The following is a 20,533-nucleotide window of genomic DNA, read 5'->3' on the forward strand; positions in this document are numbered from 1 at the left end:
TGCTTTACCCAGGCTTTAATTAGGGGTTTTATATCTTACCAGCTTTTTAATGGTCTGCATCTGTTTTATGGATAGTTTTTATGATATGTATGTCCAATGACTCGTTTGTAATATTATGACATTTTAATTGTAAGCTGCCTCCAGCAGGTGGCATAGAAATATCCTAAATAAAAATACCATGTTGAGTACATATGCTGTGTGTGTGTTAAGTGCAGTCAAGTCATTTCCGACTCATGGCAACCCTATGAATGAAAGTCCTCCAAAATGTCCTATCCTTGACAGCCTTGCTCAGATCTTGCAAATTGAAGGCTGTGGCTTCCTTTATTGAGTCAATCTATCTCTTGTTGGGTCTTCCTCTTTACCTGCTGCCCTCAACTTTTCCTAGCATGACTGTCTTTTCCAGGGACTCTTGTCGTCTCATAACGTGACCAAAATATGACAGCCTCAGTTTAGTCATTTTAGCTTCTAGGGTCAGTTCAGGCTTGATTTGATCTATAACCCACTGATTTGTTTTTTTGGCAGTCCACGGAATCTGTAACACTCTCTTCCAAAACCACATTTCAAAGGAATCTATTTTCTTCCTATCAGCTTTCTTCACTGTCCAGCTTTCATATGCTAACTACAGAAAATTTAAGGGTTGCTGAGATCAGATGCATGTGGAAATTCAAGATTAGCTGAAACTATCTGATAAATTCACTAGCTTATCTCTATGAATCCTTAAAAAGTTGAATGGTAGCTACGAATGTGAAGCTGATAGTACCCAAATTAAGCTTATTCCTCAGCTATCACCAGTTAAGATGTAACATGTTCAGAAATTTTGAAGCTATGGAAAAGAGCACCAATGATTGGGCCACTGCATAACAAACTTGATTATTCAAGGCAAATCTTTGTTCAACTAACAAATCTCTATGTAAAGGGGCTTGCTCTTTGCAAGCTTGTTGACAACTGCCTTACTATTTCTTCATTTTAGTCTTTATGAAACATACACAAGACTATGAAAATATAAAAGCAATCTTGAAACAAATCACTGGAGTTATTGCCCAACTAAAGCCTATTACCAAGAGTAATAGCAAATTAAAACAAATTGTTAAACTTCTCAATATCTAAAATCAGGATAAAATGGCTAAGAAGAAAAGATTTCAGGGGGAAAGCACAGTAGAGAGAAGGGTCCAAAACTCCTTATCTACTAGGTCATGCAGCAGTCATGTCTCACAAGAAATTAAAAAAAAAAAGCTAGTATGCAAATAAATAAATGAGATATTGTCATGTGTATATCTGCTGTAAACAAGGCCAAAATATATGCCTAATCTGTTCAGGGTAAATTGAGAAAAATGTTACTAAAGATAAAATTATCAAGAACATAAATGAACATGCCCTGTTGTCAAAGCAAGCAGAAGAAAAAATCCACGTGTTGAAGAAACCATTTATTGAATAAATCCTTTATCCCAATCAGAAAGTAACAACAGAGGATTTCTTCAACACCTTGATACTTTTCTTCTGCTTGCTACTGCTGGTGTGACCCTAACTTCTTCCTGTTCTCAAAACAGCCATTTTCTCTCCTTACCACGGAGGGGGAAGTTAATTGGCAGTTGAAATCATTATATTGATAAAATAAAATATCACAGTATGTGTAATGGGTTTTCTGAATTCCCAGCTTGGGGTAAAAAAAAAACCTAGCACGTTTTGTAGCAGAGATACAAGGGGAAAGGACTACCTCTGCAACAAAAAGTACTGGAGACTCACTGATGAAAATATGAAACCAGGGGAATCAGTAAACCTGTTAATCATGCTGTTATATCAATATCATTATATTCAACTGGCAATTTTTAAAAAACCTAAAGGTGCCTGTGGTGTGGGGGAGGGATAGCTGCTGCCAGGGAACTGGGATAAGGAAACTACAATAATTTTTGAGAATTCTTGGAGAACAGGTGAAGACTGGAGGCGGGCAAATGTGGTCCCCTTCTTTAAGAAGGGGAAAAGGAGGATCTGGGTAACTACCAACCTATCAGTTTGATGTCTACACCTGGAAAAGTTTTAGAACAAATCAACAGTCAGTCCTTGAGCATTTAGAAAGGATGGTTGTGATTACGAAGAGTTAGCACAGGTTTCTCAAGAACAGTCATGTCAGATTAACCTCACCTTTTTTGAGAAACTTACTACCTTGCTGGATCAAGGGAAAGTTGTGGACAGAGTTTATCTTGATTTCAGCAAGGCTTTTGATAAGGTTTCACACAATATACTTGTTGACAAGTTGGTAAAATGTTTAGATCCTATTACTGTTAGGTGGATCTGTAACTGGTTGACATATGGCACCCAAAGAATGCTTGTTAATGGATCCTCATTCTCTTGGAGAGGGGTGACAAGTGGAGTGCCTCAGGGATCTGTCTTGGTCCCTGCGTTGTTCAACATCTTTATAAATGATTTGGATGAAGGAATAGAGGGGATGCTTATTACATTTGCAGATGATACTAAATTGTGAGGGGTAGCAAATACGGTAGAAGACAGAGCCAGGATACAGGGTAATCCGGACAGGCTGGAAAATGGGCTAAAATTAATAAAATGAATTTCAAAGGAAATACATGTAAAGTTCTGCATTTAGGTAGAAAAAAATCAAATATATAATTATAGGATGGGGGAGACTTGTCTTGGCTATAGTATATGCAAAAAAGATCTAGTGGTCTTAGTAGACCATACACTGAACATGAGTTAGCAGTGTGATGCATTAGCTAAAAAGACAAATGCAATTTTTGGCTGTATAAACAGAAGTATCATGTCCAGATCATGTAAAGTGAGGGTATTGCTTTACTCTGCTCTTCTTAGGCCTCACCTAGAGTACTGTGTTCAGTTTTGGGCTCCACAATGTAAGAAGGATGTAGACAAACTGGAACATGTCCAGAGGAGGGAAATGAAGATGATGAGGGGTTTGGAGACCAAGTCGTATGAGGAAAGGTTGAAGGAGCTCAGTATATTTAGCCTGGAGAGGAGACGACTGAGAGGTCAGGAAGCAGTTTTCCTCCATGCCAAATTGGCCAGGGATCCTGGATGATTTTTTTTGGCCATCTTCTGGGCATGGAGTAGGGTCACTGGGGGTGTGGGGGGGAAGCAGTTGTGAATTTCCTGCATTATGCCGGGGGTTGGACTAGATGACCCTGGTGGTCCCTTCCAACTGTATGATTCTATGATTGTAAGCCTGTACAGTGGAAGACCAGTTGCCACTATGCTTAATCGGCAGCTGCAGCAACAACAGGGAAACTACACAAGCCATTCCTGTGTGGAAACCCACTACACTTGACACCATAAACTTGAAGTTCCAAAAAACTTGTGACAAAATCCATCAAAAAATTAAAGTAAACTCATCGTATTGATTAAGTCAATAAATCCTGTTGTGGATTAGAAGCTTGTTAACAGGAAGGAACCTTTAACAAGATGCAAGAAATTTTCAATTAAAGGATTTAATTTGGTTTTAGCAGGTAAGATTAGAATTAAGTAATCCAGTTTTTAAAAGCAATATGCTTGGAATGGTCTAAAGTTAAATCATCTTTAAGCCCTGGCCTTTACTCCATTAAACCTTGCATTAATTAATGGGCAATCACAGAATATTCCGAATACAGATGAACTGAAGGTTTGGAAGAATAATTTGGAGGTCATGAGAAATCTGGTAAAGGGTCATCAGATGTCAAATTATGAAGAAGTCGTTTTTAAAAAGTCGTTATATCAGAGTGGTTTTTCCCCCAGATCTGACATTTGGCAAACATTTTATTGAGGAATTATAGTGGTTTAAGAATAAAAACACCCCTAAGAGCTTATAATTAGCACTGATCAACTGCCTGGTGGTTTAAATACTAAAATCTATTCCTTATTAAATCTAGAGATTGTTCTTTCAAATTATATTAGAAAATGGAGTATGGATTTACAGAACAATATTAATTTAGTGGAATTGAGGTAGAATCGGAATTGTGTGGTACCTAAACCTATCTGAGTTCAAAAGATTTTTTTAAAATGTTTTTCAATAGTATCTCACTCTGCACATTTGCCACTATATATAGAAATACACGGGATCATTGTTGGAGATGTGGCTTATTTATGACAGTTGTTAAACATATTTTTGGACATGTTCAAAAAGTCAACACTTTTGGAAATCAGTAAATCGGATAGTGAAAAGCTGGGTTGTAACATACCCCCAATCCAGAAGTCATTCTATTGGGTTATCTTTAAGGACAATTCTCCCTTTCAGATTAATAGCAGCAAAATTGAAAATGTTAGGACCTCTTTCCAAGGCTGAATGTATAGACTTATTAACTACATTAATATATTATCAAAGGGCCCAGAGAAGTAATTTTTGTTCAGATAAATTTATTGTGCATTAAGCATTGTTTATACTGTTTTAGAATAATAAGGTAAGAGAATAATAAGGTAAGTGTTCCTTAAGCATTTTATGAATTATGCTTTTATGTAGTTTTGTGCATGAAATGTTGTGTTGTGTTATATTTTGTATTTATATTTTGTGTCATACATTGAAAATCTAATACAATTTAAAAATTAGGAAGCAGAGCACAGGAGTAAATGGACATGAGTAAAGCAAATGAACAGTGACTTTCACAAGGGTAAATACTAGGATCAGTGTTATTTAAATGGTTTATAAATTACCTGTCATGGGGGTGATCAGCTAAGTGTCATAATTTGCAGATGTCACCAAATTATTCAGTATGGTGAGAACCAAAGAGGATTATAATGAGCTCCAAAAGAGCTCTCCAGACTGGTTGAGTATTATTGCAAATGAGATCGAATTTAATTGTAAACTAAGGCACCCTGGAGTGAAAAGCTTTAAATATAAATAGATGGAGTCTTAACTGGCAGTGACTAACCAAGGAAGAGATTTTGAGGTTGTGGTGCATGACCTGATGAAAATGCTGATTCAGTGTGTGATTCAGCAACAGAAAATACAAATCCTGTGCTAGAGATGATTAGAAAAGGGGTTGAAACTGAAACAGACAGTATTATAATGTGTTTATATAGATTTATGGTGTGGCCCACACTTGGAATACTATGAACAATTATGATTGCTATATCTCACAAAGGATGCTGTAGCACTGCAAAAAGGTTTCCATAAGAGGAAAGTCTAAGGAGTTTGGGGCTTTTTTTCAATTTGAGAGAAAAGATAGCAAGGAGGGATATTAGAGAGGTTTATAACGTTATACATCTCTCTCCCCCATAATGCTGGTCAGAGGATTTAAGAAAGACAAAAGAAAATACTTTTTTTAAAAAATTCAAACGTAATTAATAGGTGGAATTCACTGCTGCAAGATGTTGTGAGGGCAACTTGTTTAGTTGGATTTAAAAGACAACTTAAGAAGGTTAGCCTTTGGCTAGCAACCCCCAGAAGCTTTTGGGGGCAGGACTAGGAGTCACTTCTGGTTGCGTAAACAGAAGTGGCAGCATGAATGATCGCAATACTTTAGCAATCCCTAGATCTCTATGGTATAGTGGAAGATCTATTCCCCCTAAGACAAGTCCATGGAGGATAGGTTCATGAATGACTGTTAGCCATGATTACTGAATGGAGCCTCCATGTTTACAGGCTATGACCCTGTGGATACCAGTGCCAGAGCAAGAGGTAGAGGCTTATCTTTGCAGCAGCATAGGCTTGGCCACAATTCATCTGGACCACAGGCTTGATCCAGTACAGCTGCTCTTATGTATTTTTATTTAAGTATTAACCAAATCCTTGACTTTGGCAGAGTGAGCATCTCTTTCTCATTCCCGTGTGAAGTTAATTCACAGTAATCTTCATATCAATGAGCAGATTCCTAATTAATCTTCTAACCACCTCCTCCAGAGGTTGCTTATTTGTTTATTTATTTTATTCAGTCAGGTTTGCACGCAACAGCATAATTTATTGAAGTTATCGTTTAACACTGTAATAAAACTACAGCAATACAGAAAAGCATTACTGCCAGTCCTAAAGTCTCATCAGGAGATACAGCTTTGGGCAAGCAGTTTTGGGAGCAAGGTATAGAGGGGGACACCACTTCCACTCAGCCCAATGCATTTTGAACTTTTCCCCCTTTCCCCAGTTACAGGTATTTCAATTCTGACACCTTGGCCTGCTACCATCATCTTGTTTAATTATTTAAAATTTGTACTTTGCACCTACAAGTTGGCTGAGGGAGATTCAATTACAATTTCTGCCAATAAGGAATCAAATTTCATTCAAACTGCATTAACTTCAACACTGATTTAATAAAATGCAATCTTTATTTAGTTTAACAGCCTATATCAAAATATCCTCATTTGAAGCCAGAAAAGGAACCCCCTTACCATAGCAATTTAATAGGTAAAAACATTCTTTTTGTCTTTACAAAAGATAATGATGTGTGCTATAAGATCAAAATCATTGTTGTGATGGCCTCTCTGTGTGTGGTATGTGTTTTAAACACACACAGGCTGCAAAGAAGAAAATTTTGCAGCTCTAATGGCAAGTGAAGCAAGAAAATCTGCAGGAGGGTTTAAGCTAGATGAATAGGCAAATAAATTTAATCTTTTGTACTTCGTTCCTTTTATAAGTAAAATGTCAGTTTTGCATTCAGTAAGATGTATGTTTAATTAAGGTAAGACATACGCTTTCTTGAATGCAAAATTGACATTTTAGCCAGAAAAGAAACTGCCAAAAACAGAAAATCTTTGCTGAATGCACAAATACGATTTCAAAACAAAACAACTCAATCTACCAAGGATGAGAAATAGAATAGCTACTGAATAAATTTTGAAGGGCAAGTAACAACAAAGTTATGAAATTGACATGAGCAGATGACTGCTTAGGCAAGAGACTGACTGGAAGAGTGATGTTGATGAGGAAGAAGGAACTGTGCAGGCCAATGTATGACATCCCCCCCCCCCCCACAAACAACTGAAATTCTACAATTTTTTGACCAGTCTTTTAAAAAAGCACTGCCAATTCGTCAGTGGCATGGGTGTTTATCCTGGCAAATGCATTAAGTCAAAGGAACATACTGTTCTCCAGCTTTGAGTGCTTTGCAGCACTATGGTGGCAGCTGATTTTTTTGCATTCAGCCAAGGCTTTTCTGTTCCTCAAAAGCTGCTATTACTGTTGTGACTGTATTTTATCTGCTCTTTCTGTTGTCGTCCCCCCACCAAGCATCTCCTCAGCCAAAAAGTGACAAGAGAGGTTGGAGAGAAAAAAACAGAGAAAGTGGTATTATAAAGAGCACCCAATTTTGCTGCAGATTCTGCACTACTTAGCATGTAAGAATAGAGAATTCTGTTTTAAAAATAAAATCAGATCTTCTATTCATTTCTACTAAAAACCTTTTCAAAACCCAGTGAGACCAGGAAATTTCAGTGACACCAAGTCCGATCATTCATATATTTCTTCATTTAATTTAATTGGGTCATGTCCCATGTCACTTTGCATAACACTGCAGCCTTGAAATACCATCTCTTTTATAGTGAGTCACTCCATTGGTCTATCTAGCCCAGTTAGTTTTCTTTGATGAGCCCTGCTATCAGAGATCCTTTTATCAAGAGGGAGCCTTCTGCATTCAAATCACAGGCTCTAAACTAAGCTGTGGCTCCTCCCTTTATCTTGAAAATGCTATCTAAAACAGTAGACTCTACAAACCTGAAGACTGAAGTTGAAAACTCAAAGCTGTTTACAAATTAATGTCTCATTATTACACTCTCTCTTGTCTAAATCCTGCTTTGTTGGCTGGACAACCATAAAAACAATGGAACCAGAGAGGAAACCTTGACCAGGCAGATAAGACACAGAGAATGGGCATTTATCAGCACCATTTTCAAGCCACAGATGTCACAATCCCAAGGAGGCACTCTTCGAGCCATAATGACAAGGCAGAAATCCAGAAACATTTCTTCTTTGAATGTAGTTTATTCTTCACTAGAATGACTACTGATGAGAGAAAAGAAGTCTCCTCAGCCTCAAGACTGAGGTGAGGAAAAACACAAAACAGCCAAGGAGATCCTCTCTTCGTGGCGGCAAAAAGAGAACTGAGGCAGTAGCGCCCCTCCTCCTGGTTGGGTGACCGTTTTGGCAGTTAACTGCCAGAGAGAGGAGGGACGCTCCTAATCTGCTAGGAAGCTTTGGAAATATTTTCTACTGCTGGCCTGCACATGTGCAGTCCCAACATGTGCCTGCACAGAAGCCACAAAGATGAACAGATTTGCTACAATGTCTTAGTGGATGCATACAAAGCATTCCACTGTTTTTAAATTATAATAGTGACCCTGTGTTGTTCAATCCTAATTACCACCTCTGCGGGAGTCAATTATTTCCACCTTTTTAGATGGGAAAGCCCCTTTGAGACACCTTGATCTAATGGACTTCCAAAAGCAGTTATTCACATACACATTTTGTTACCCATACACTTTAAAAAATATATACACTGAAAGACTAAGGCCTAAAGTGCATCCAGTGTGAGAACCAGCATGGTATAGTGCAGGGGTGGGGAACCTTTTTTCTGCCAAGGGCCATTTGTACATTTATAACATCATTCGCGGGCCATACAAAATTATCAACTTAAAAATTAGCCTGCTATATTAGGTCAAACATTTAGCCAAGAGGCACGACCGGAGACGGCTCCGAGTGTCTGCCACATAGAGCGACTCGCTTTTGAGCTCTGCCATCCCCAGCTGGGCCCGAGAGATTCAGCCAGGGCAGCAAACACAAGAAGGAGTGAGCGACAAGCTGCTTGGGGCTTGTAGGCGAAGGAGCCTGGTCCAGTAACACCCCGATCTGGCGCTTTCCCGCCCTACGCGCCTTTTGCAGGACTTAGAGGGGAAAGAACCAGAAGGGACCAAGCCCCAAGCAGGCAGCTGCCCCAGATGACCCCCCCTGTGCGGGCAAGGAGGCAGGCATCCAACCGATGGTTCACTCGAACAGCTGGTGGCACAGGATGGTCTGTTGCACCAGCCAGGCGTAGCCGTCCAGCCGCACGTCAGAGTTGCTCCTGCTCCGCATGGTCAGGGCCGGATTCTACAGCCGGCTCCTGCTACCTCCGCCTGCAGGGATGAAATGAGGACACACTGGCTCAGAACTCGCCCCGCGCATTCTGGCCCTGCCCCCTTTAACCCCTCCATTGTCGCCACTTCTGCCCCAGACCCTCTTGTAGTACAGAGGGAATATGTTTTTCCACAGCCCGGGTGGGAAAGGGTTAAGACCGTTTCTTGGGTGGTCCTAGCAGCTCCATAGCTAACGACTCTTCTGCAAGGGGGAAAAAAGGTTCCTTTCCTCAGCAAAACAAACTCACATCCGCCTTGAATAAGGCTATTCCTGTCCGAGGGAGGGGGCGGATCGCCAGTCTTAGATCCTTCTGAGCTGAGATCTGCCAGTACCGATGAAGGGCCAGACCAAATGATTTTGCGGGCCTTATACAGCCCCTGGGCCTGTCGTTCCCCACCCCTGGTATAGTGGTTAAGAGCAGTTGTTTGGAGCGGTGGACTCACATCTGGAGAACCGGGTTTGATTCCCCACTCCTACACATGAAGCCAGCTGGGTGACCTTGGCCTGTCACAGCTCTCAGCCCCACCTACCTCACAGGGTGTCTGTTGTAGGGAGGGGAAGGGAAGGTGATTGTAAGCCAGTTTGATTCTCCCTTAAGTGGTAGAGAAAGTCGGCAGATAAAAACCAAGTCTTCTTCATCACCTTTGGGTTGGAGCCCACCATTCAACATCAGAAAAGAGGTTGTACTCAACATAGTTCTGTTTGTGCATGACATAAGCAACTTAAACTGAAGCACTGATTCTTCATTTCTGATCAATGTTGCTGTATATAAGTCAAAAGGCTATTTGATATAGTCATCATAGTCCAATCTGGGGGTGCAATATGATTTGACTGAAGATCATTATTGGGTAGGTTGCTGAATTATTCCTTGTGCAATTTCTTGCACAAGACTTGAAATGACTGTGGCTTTGCTTGTGCAAATGTTCTTGCACCCATCGAAATATTCTGTGGGATCCAACCCCCTATCCCAAAAATGAGTTCCTGCATAAAAACGTCTATTCAAATAATATTGCAAATGATGCTATATGAAAAATTCCAGGCAGATGAACGGAACAGTCTTAACCAGGGGGTGGGGTGGGGGAGATAAGAAAACACTCTGGTTTGCTAGCACAGTAGCAGCATTTTTTTCCCCTAATTGCTCAAAGGGTCAATTTGAAAACCTTTTCATCATTCAGAGTGCTATAACTACTCCACATGTTTTATACATAATTAATGCAATCTGCATATATCTAGCTGATGCCAAGCCACACCAAGGGCACACTTACTCTGTTATGCCATTTGTGCTGGGGGATTGTTTGATTCTGTGCCTTGTATAGGACTGCCTTTTCAGGAAACAATGCTTTTCATACTGAAGAACTGAACTACAACTGGGTGACAAAGCCAGCTGAGTGACAATGTAACCTGATACTGCAAATCATAAATGTTCAAAATTATAAGGTATTTTTGTAATCAAATAATGGTATTAAAATAACTATTTTTAAAAAACACTATTTTGGGGTGAATTGTGTATGATTTTGAGGGTATGGGATATAGGGATGATTGCAGCCATCATATATTATCTTCTAGAACATACAAAAATTACTTTTACACTTTATTTCTTCCCAACTAATGGTGATTATTTCATTTTTATTTAAATAAAATAAACATTTATTTAAATTGGTTCTTGTAGGTTATCCGGGCTGTATAACCATGGTCTTGGTATTTTCTTTCCTAACGTTTCGCCAGCAGCTGTGGCAGGCATCTTCAGAGGAGTAACACTGTCTCTCAGTGTCAAGTGTGTAGGAAGAGTAATATATAGTCAGAAAGGGGTTGGGTTGAGCTGAATCATTGTCCTGCAAAAAGTATCAAAGGTAATGTGCTAATCATTGTCCTGTAAGTATCAAGATAATGTGCTAATGAGGGTGTGGTATGTTAATATGGAACCATTGTATCCTGAAGTGATCTGTTAATGTGTGAAATCCAAAGCTAATCTGCATCGCTATTGTTGACTGTAGTCTTTGTTAGTCTGGAGGTTTTCAAGACAGGAAGCCAAGCCTTATTCATTCTTAAACTCTCTTCTTTTCTGTTAAAGTTGTGCTGATGTTTATAAATTTCAATGGCTTCTCTGTGCAATCTGACAAAATAGTTGGTAGAATTGTCCAGTCTTTCAGTGTCTTGGAATAAGACCCTGTGTCTTGTTTGTGTCAGTCCATGTTCAGCCACTGTTGATTTCTCAGGTTGGCCAAGTCTGCAATATCTTTCATGTTCTTTTATCCTTGTTTGTATGCTGCATTTTGTGGTCCCGATGTAAACTTGTCCACAGCTGCAAGGTATACGATATACTCCTGCAGAGGTGAGGGGGTCTTTTGTCTTTTGCTGATCGTAGCATCTGTTGTATTTTCTTGGTGGGTTTAAACACTGTTTGTAGGTTATGTTTTTTCAAAAGTTTCTCCATCCTATCAGTGACTCCTTTAATAAATGGCAAGAATACCTTTCCTATGGGAGACTGTTTTTCCTGATTCTTGTAGGTTATCCGGGCTGTGTAACCGTGGTCTTGGAATTTTCTTTCCTGACGTTTCGCCAGCAACTGTGGCAGGCATCTTCAGAGTAGTAACACTGAAGGACAGTGTCTCTCAGTGTCAAGGGTGTAGAAAGAGTAATATATAGTCAGAAAGGGGTTGGGTTTGAGCTGAGTATTGTCCTGCAAAAGTATTGTCCTGTAAGTATCAAGATAATGTGCTAATGAGGATATGGTATGTTAATATGGAACCATTGTATCCTGAAGTGATCTGTTAATGTGTGTAATCCAAAACTAATCTGTATGGCTATTGTTGAATGTTGTCTTTGTCTGGAGGTTTTTCAGGGCAGGAAGCCAAGCCTTATTCATTCTTAAACTCTCCTCTTTTCTGTTAAAGTTGTGCTGATGTTTGTGAATTTCAATGGCTTCTCTGTGCAATCTGACAAAATAGTTGGTAGAACTGTCCAGTCTTTCAGTGTCTTGGAATAAGACCCTGTGTCCTGTTTGTGTCAGTCCATGTTCAGCCACTGCTGATTTCTCAGGTTGAGAGAAATCAGCAGTGGCTGAACATGGACTGACACAAACAGGACACAGGGTCTTATTCCAAGACACTGAAAGACTGGACAGTTCTACCAACTATTTTGTCAGATTGCACAGAGAAGCCATTGAAATTCACAAACATCAGCACAACTTTAACAGAAAAGAGGAGAGTTTAAGAATGAATAAGGCTTGGCTTCCTGCCCTGAAAAACCTCCAGACAAAGACAACATTCAACAATAGCCATACAGATTAGTTTTGGATTACACACATTAACAGATCACTTCAGGATACAATGGTTCCATATTAACATACCATATCCTCATTAGCACATTATCTTGATACTTACAGGACAATACTTTTGCAGGACAATACTCAGCTCAAACCCAACCCCTTTCTGACTATATATTACTCTTTCTACACCCTTGACACTGAGAGACACTGTCCTTCAGTGTTACTACTCTGAAGATGCCTGCCACAGTTGCTGGCGAAACGTCAGGAAAGAAAATTCCAAGACCACGGTTACACAGCCCGGATAACCTACAAGAACCAATGAACTCTGACCGTGAAAGCCTTCGACAATATTTTGTTTTTCCTGAGTTTTCTGATTTTTGTTTGGTTTAATGGCCCTTCTGATTTCATTTCTGGAATAGCAGTTTGCTAGCAGTGCGTGATTTAGATGATTAGTTTCTTCCTTGAGAAACTGTGGTTCACAGATCCATCTTGCACGGTCCATTAATGTTTTGATTATTCCTCTTTTCTGTCGGGGGGGGGGTGGTTGGAGTTTTTGTGTAAGTAGCGATCTGTGTGAGTTGGTTTCCGGTAGACCTTGTGACCTAACTGAAAGTCTGTTTTACGGATGACAAGGGTATCAAGAAATGGGAGTTTACCCTCAATTTCCTTTTCCATGGTAAACTGAATGTTTGGATGGATATTATTAAGATGGTTTAGAAAGTCCATTAATTTTTCTTCACCATGGCTCCAAATGGTAAATGTATCATCTACGAACCTGAACCAGACTGTAGGTTTGTAAGGTGCCGATTCTAATGCTGTCTTTTCAAAATATTCCATGTAAAAGTTTGCTATTACTGGACTGAGTGGACTTCCCATAGCTACTCCATCAATCTGTTCATAAAATTCTTTAACCCATAGGAAATAACTTGTTGTCAAACAATGGTGAAATAAGGCTGTTATATCTTCTGGAAAAATCTGGTTAATCAATGCAGATTAGCTTTGGATTTCACACATTAACAGATCACTTCAGGATACAATGGTTCCATATTAACATACCACACCCTCATTAGCACATTATCTTGATACTTACAGGACCATGATTAGCACATTACCTTTGATACTTTTTGCAAGACAATGATTCAGCTCAACCCAACCCCTTTCTGACTATATATTACTCTTCCTACACACTTGACACTGAGAGACACTGTCCTTCAGTGTTACTCCTCTGAAGATGCCTGCCACAGCTGCTGGCAAAACGTCAGGAAAGAAAATACCAAGACCACGCTCACACAGCCCGGATAACCTGCAAGAACCAATGAACTCTGACAGTGAAAGCCTTCGACAATATTTATTTAAATATTTATTCACTTTAATTTCCTGTCCATCTTTCTCATAGAAAATATAGTAGGTTGGGGGAACCCTTGCAACTTTCATGTGAGAAGGGCCTTCCAAAAGCCCCTTCCCCCAAGAACTGTGTAGCAGAAAGTCAAGTCAGCCAATACAGAATTCATTTCTCTTCTCACAACTACCTGTATTTGTAAGTTCCCTACACTGACAATCATTCAAACTCTACTGTATCAGCATGTCTAGGAAGGAACACTTTCATTTTCATACACTGAGAGGTGAAACATTTGGGGAAAGTTCTTCCCCTTGTGATCTTCAGTCTTTTAGACCTTTTCCTCAAGTGTTTCTCCTTTCAGTATATGAAAATGGGACTGTTTATTCCTAGACATGCTGATTCAGTAGAGCTACCATTCACGTTAGGGCACATATTCAGCATTCCCTGGAAGCTATGTCAACCGCACACAGAATGTCACGCATCACACAGCTATGTCAGCAAAACAAAGAAACAGCTGAAGAGTAAGCAATGGTCACCATGTTACTACTACAAATGAGAAAACTAGGGTAAAGAATAATTGGACGTCACAGGGCACTGCTGTATTTAGTCCATTTTCCATTTATTTACTAGCTCCTTTGACCAAAGGTCTTGAGCTTAACCATGACAATAATACATAATACAACAGCAATAATCAATTTACAATACCGAACATATACTTAAGGTCAAAACACAGTAAAATATAATTACTAAGCATAGTTACTAAACATCATTAAAACTATAACAATCAATATATTCCCCTGAATGCCTCATTGAACTGAGATCATTCAAATCACAAAGTTTGATCCAACATTCAGCTTGGCCTACACACTTATTTTATTTTGACGTTTAAGTGACATTATTGTATTTAGTAATCACTCATGGGAATTAAGGATATCAATTGAAGGTACTAGGTGGCCAGCCAGTCAATTCAGAAATCATTCACATTTAGTCTTTTCAGGGATGGCATATGAATGAGACTATTCAATGAATTAGGAGGTATGTAGGAAATAGGCATAGTGGGGAGAGAACTGATAGACTGACCATTTCACTTACAGGGAAATTTCTGGTGGGAATCTGCCTTATAAGGCAGTGAGGTGCAAGCAGAGCCAGGCTTGAGCAGTCTCACCAGTTGCCTCTTGCACTGCTGCCAGTTTGCAGGAAGGAGAAATGGTGCTGACTTGTAGTGCTGTAGGGGCTGCTCAACTTGCCTTCCTCCGGAGCCATTTTCACTTCCCAGCCCAACCATGAGAATTATTGACAAGTAGGCATCTACAGAAAGTGGGGCAGCACACATTCCAATATGGATTCCTACATTTTGTGAGCATATTTTCAGTGGGATTTATACACATCATTAAATTTCATTATAACATAGCTTTATTGAAATGAATTGTTTTGTAGATAATAAAAGGACACGAATCCAAATACTCTGAAGAGAGTGTTTCTGTAATACATCAGGCAGTGCCAAACAGAGCTGCACCCTTCTAAGTCTATTGGGCCTAAAAGGGTGTGACTCTTCCTTGGACTAAACTGTAAATGTTTAGTTGATCTTATGTTTGAGATTTAGGAACCACTGAGTTGGATCCAGTACTTGAGAAAGAGTTGCAAACTGTCACATCCCTATGCTACCACAGCACCTGTATCTTAATTTTTGCCATGAGAGAGGTAGGAAAAAATTGCGGTTGAAGGCAGAACACAAATTCTATAGTCAACATAAGAATGTGTATTTGGACAGAAACAGAATACAGTCACAATAGCTATGACCACCAGTATATTTGGATATTAGGTTAAACTTTATAACACTGAAAACACTGAATTTAATAATGTATTATTAAATACATTTTAACATACTGAGGAAGCTTTCCTGAAAGTATAGGCAAAAGTCTAGTTGTATTTAACTCAATTTTAATAGGCAGTGAAGGAGGGACTAATGTCATGAGGGTCTAGTTATTTAAGTAGGCACGATATAGTAGTTTTTCCCTGATAAATCCAGAATGGCTGAGTTCTATGTACAGAACCAGGATGTCTCTAGAATATTTGGAAAATAGATTTCTTTTTTAAAAAATATTTTTATTGATTTTTTCTTAAACATAACAAAAAATAAACAACAACAATGTATATGTGAAAGAAAATAAAAAAACACGCAAAAAGAAAAATTATAAAAACTAAAATCATAATACAAAAAAAACCCCTAAAACATTAAAATACAAAGTCTCAGAAAGGGCACTTCTATATCCATTTACAATAAAACAATAGCGTTTATAAAATATATAGTGCCCCGATAACCACCACCCACCCTTAACTGCACCCATCACCCTTAGACTTTCGGAGAGGTGTTTTGACAGTATTTCAAAATCTATTATTATCTTCTACTGTTAAAAAACACAATAATCTACAATTCATTAACAATACTTGTAAAATCAATTTTCGCCACTTTATCCCAATATGCGGCGGCCTTTGACCATGTTTTTTTTAAATTCACTCTGATTGTCACCAGTACCAGTGATTCTGAGATACTGTTTTACAGAAGCAATCACAAGACTGTATTTGGCATCAGTTTCACAACTTCATTGTCTTAGAGAAGTAATCATTTACATGGAGTTGGACTTTGCTCTTTTGTTGCTCAAGTGGAGTTATGTCATGCTAACTTAACAATTTTAAAAGTGTAAGTTTGTTAACAAAATTGCCTTGTTTTAAAATCAGCCCACCCAGTATGGTTTAATGTTGTGCTACATTTTTATACTGAATGTTTATTTTTACAAGGTGCTTTTGCTGAGAGGCAACCTATGAATTTGAAAAATAACTGTTGCAAAATTGTATTTGACATGTGTTGACACTATTCATTACTCTCCTGTATTTGTTTCCTAGGATGTCTGTACAATTTGATGTTCTTATAAATAATTAGAGGAAGCTACAGTAGTTTTCTTTCTTTTGTACTAGTTTATTTATGCTGTGTGTGTTTTATTGTTGTAAGGCAATTTGGGTCTCTTCAAGGAGAAAAGTAGGATATAAATGTAAAAAAATACAGAATGTGATCATTGCAATCATTGCTAATAATGGGGGGAAGATAAGAGACTATAATTATGTCTTGGTGCAAAGAAACTGAATGATTTAAAAGTGAACACTTGGGTTAGTAAGAAAGAGGTTTTTTTGTTACACGGGTGGTGCTAAATGTTTTTCAGTACTTTGTGCATCATTGGGATGAACTAAATGTACTTTTAATACTTCCTTGCTTTTGTCAACTCCTCTTCCTCAAATCTCTCATACTCTACCATTAAAAGATAAGGATAGAATACATGGATTATTAGGAATGATGGCTTTTCCCAGCCATACTGAAAATAACGAGCAGAGGCCATGTATGCAAATTTGGATAAAGAATTTTTCCATGGAAATTTTCCCATTTCCAAATATTGTTTCATACTTTAACAATGGTTTCCATTACCAATACAATGTTAGGCAAGCCTGTCATTTTCAAAGTTGATATTCATGTGAGTCAGTATAGACATTGATTTGTAAATGTGGCAATAAAATCAAAACATACATATGGTGCAATCCCATTAACAGTTTCCTGGGATTAAGTTCCACTGAACAGATTCCGAATGGTCCTGCTTTTAGAATTACTGTAATAATGAGACAGTTAAAAAAAAAATCAAACTATGAATTCTTCTGTGCAAGTCAAATCAAAACTAAAGCTAAAATTCTTATTTATATGTCTCATCTCACATGGCAGAAGGGATGGCAGAAGGGATACTATAAACACCAATCTGATATGCAATAAGCAATGCAAGTGATCAAGAGTGACAGTGAAACAGAGGTGACCTAGTGACTGTGGAAGATTTAAATTCTGTTGAAATAGATGAGGGGACAACTACATCCACAGGATGTCATGCAGTGCCCTTTGGCTGTATTAAATTATCAATCAACAGCTTTCAGTGCCTTTGGTTTTTTTCCCCTTTAAACAATGTTATGTTGTCTTTAAATTTTTGCAAGCATTATTCCACTAAAATAATTATCACAAAGTTTTGGATTTGTTTGAATATGACACAGTCAATTCAATCATATTCAATTTAACTTTTATCCTAATCAAATATTTCAGTTCAAGAATATCTTGCTATTGGGAAGCAAAACTAACATGAGTTACTATTAAATTCAAAGCAAACAGGCTAAATGAGATCACACTCTATTTAAGGCATCAGATCAGCTCTCCAATTCAAATGTTTCCAGTAAACCCACATCAGCGGCGGAAACATGGGTACGGAGTGAGGGCAAGATGCAGTTGGCAGAGCCAAAGCCCTCTGGAACACTGGAGTCCGTGCCAGTGTTGCCAGCGCAAGGAGCACTGGTGCAAGAGGCATGGGCCCCTGCGCTCCTCCTAAGGACTTACAGCCCTCACAGTGAGGAATGGGCTATAAGTCATTAGTTTGGCAGCCTGGCATATTTCATCTTAACATTATAGACATTCACCTTTTCTGCAAGAGTCCAATTAGTCCACAAAGCTTATTTGTAACTGCTAACTATCTCTTCTCTTAGGCCAATATACTGCTCTAAATTTCACCTTCATATATAACAAACTGAGGTAACAATTTTGGATGAACCTGTTCATTTTGACCATTATCCTAATTATGATATCTGTTGTAAGGAACAGATAATCTCAGCCACTTGACAGAATACAGTTAATCTCAGAAATTCTAAAGGTCGGTTTTAGAACTGAATAGGAATTATAGTTAAAGCCCTAAAATCTCCATTATTTTGATACTAAACTGCAATCAAAGTGCTTCATATACATTGTGTGTAAAGTGCCGTCAAGTCACAGCCAACCTATGGTGACCCCTTTTGGGGTTTTCATGGCAAGAGACTAACAGAGGTGGTTTGCCAGGGCCTTCCTCTGCACAGCAACCCTGGTATTCCTTGGTGGTATCCCATCCAAATACTAACCAGGGCTGACCCTGCTTAGCTTCTGAGATCTGACGAGATCAGGCTAGCTTGGGCCATCCAGGTCAGGGCATTTAATATACACTAGCAGCTCTTATAACAGCCTGTAAGTCTGACCAGAATTCATATTGATACTTGAAGACAGGGAAATAAAGCTGACCGAATAAACTGGCCTAAGGCTTCTCAGTGAGTGCACTACAGTGGTGAGCCTCAATCAAGGAACATCCTGATTCCGAAATCTCTTAGTTACTACACCAACATCTGGACAGTGCACAAAGGGTTTGAATGTGTAACTAGTAAAATGTTTGTCATGGTAATAAACGGTGGATAAAGAGCAATGATTTTTACATTTAAAAATCAGATTTTTAAAATTCAAATCTGATTTTTAATTTAAATTGGATTTTTAAAAAATAAAATGCTTTTTGAGTAAAAATCTACTTAAAGATACTTTGCTATTTAAGATACACTATAGTCCAAAGGTTATTTATAATGAAATAAGGATTAGTTTTTAATTATGTAGCGTGAGGTGGTATATTCATACAATGTTTAAACTTTTTTGGTAAATGAATTCCATTAATCCCTTCACAATGTGATGATCTTCCAGAAGTTTCTGTCTATTTTGGACAATTTTTATATCAAGAAGATATTATCACAGATGCTTGGTTTTGTAGTTCTCAAAACTATGAATTTGTGTCTGCAGAGATAACATACCTCTTCTCCACAGCAAAAATGTTATAAAATAAACACAAAGATGTGAGAAAAAGACCTTAAACCCATCGTTCCTTTGCAAATCTATGTACACAGAATTAATGCCTTACCTCTTAAGTGCTAAATTTCAAGAAGTTCAATTAATAGAAGAATGTTTGGAGTGGAATAGATCTGCACAAGGAGTTAAGTGTAAGGAGGGAGGGGCAAGCAGTAAAAATGAAAAGTAAAACCTTTTGAGAAGACATCTAATATGGTGTGGAAGGAGGGGGCAGAAAGAAGACTGGTCCTTAAGCAAACTACCCTGCTTTCATCCTTCACTTGCACCATTGTAATCTACAGGAAATGGGGTGGTGGGAGAGGCACAGAAGGTTGAACCCTCCACCGGCAATGATTCTGACCACTGCTGCAAAGTGAATACGGCCTGGGCCTTCAGGAGAAATCTGTAGGGTTGCCAGGTCCCTCTTCGCCACCAGTGGAAGGTTTTTGGGGCAGATCCTGAGGAGGGCGGGGTTTGAGGAGGGGAGGGACTTCAATGCCATAGAGTCCAATTGCCAAAGCAGCCATTTTCTCCAGGTGAACTGATTTCTATTGGCTGGAGATCAATTGTAATAGCAGGAGATCTCCAGCTAGTACCTGGAGGTTGGCAACCCTAGCAATCTGAGAGAAGGGAAACAATAACCAGGACACAAAATGAGGGTGGAAAACAACTCCACACTTACATTCAGCTTCCCTACACCTAGAACTTTTAAAACCCTGCTCAATGTAGAAATCTTGTGGATGGAAAGAGACTTTTCAGAGTGACTAACAAAATTAGACAGTTCCTTGCTTTTTTCTCAGAACAGCATAGGTTGAGGCAATTAACCAATCTTGTGTGCAGACCAAACCAAAAAAAAGTAGTAGGAAGAGTCTACAAAGTATCACTACTCACACCAATGATCTGAATACCATGTACCCTTAACAGTTATATTTCTAGATTAACCAAACCGTCCAAAAGAAAAGACTCGTGCATCTAAACATCAGGACTCAGATTTGTCTTAATCATATCAAAATCAATCCCACAGCTAGATAATTGGCTTCTTTTGTGATAAAATGAATGAAAACAAAAATTTCCAACTCATAGAGAGGTAAGCCTGTGCTAGATGGATTATATGTGTCTGCTGGTTGGCAAAGGTATCTGCAAGCCCTTCCACCATTGCTTTGAGGTCACAGAGCA

At 38.7% G+C, this 20,533-nt stretch overlaps 1 protein-coding gene across 1 annotated transcript in view; it reads right to left on the reverse strand.

Moving 5' to 3' along the window:
• The window catches only part of FUT8 (fucosyltransferase 8), an 80,220-nt gene that overhangs the window by 25,737 nt on the left and 33,950 nt on the right, over positions 1-20,533 (reverse strand). The gene's annotated exons all lie outside the window — the stretch shown is intronic.

The sequence above is a fragment of the Euleptes europaea genome, chromosome 6 (genome assembly GCF_029931775.1).
Source record: "Euleptes europaea isolate rEulEur1 chromosome 6, rEulEur1.hap1, whole genome shotgun sequence".
Taxonomy (NCBI): Eukaryota; Metazoa; Chordata; class Lepidosauria; order Squamata; family Sphaerodactylidae; genus Euleptes; species Euleptes europaea.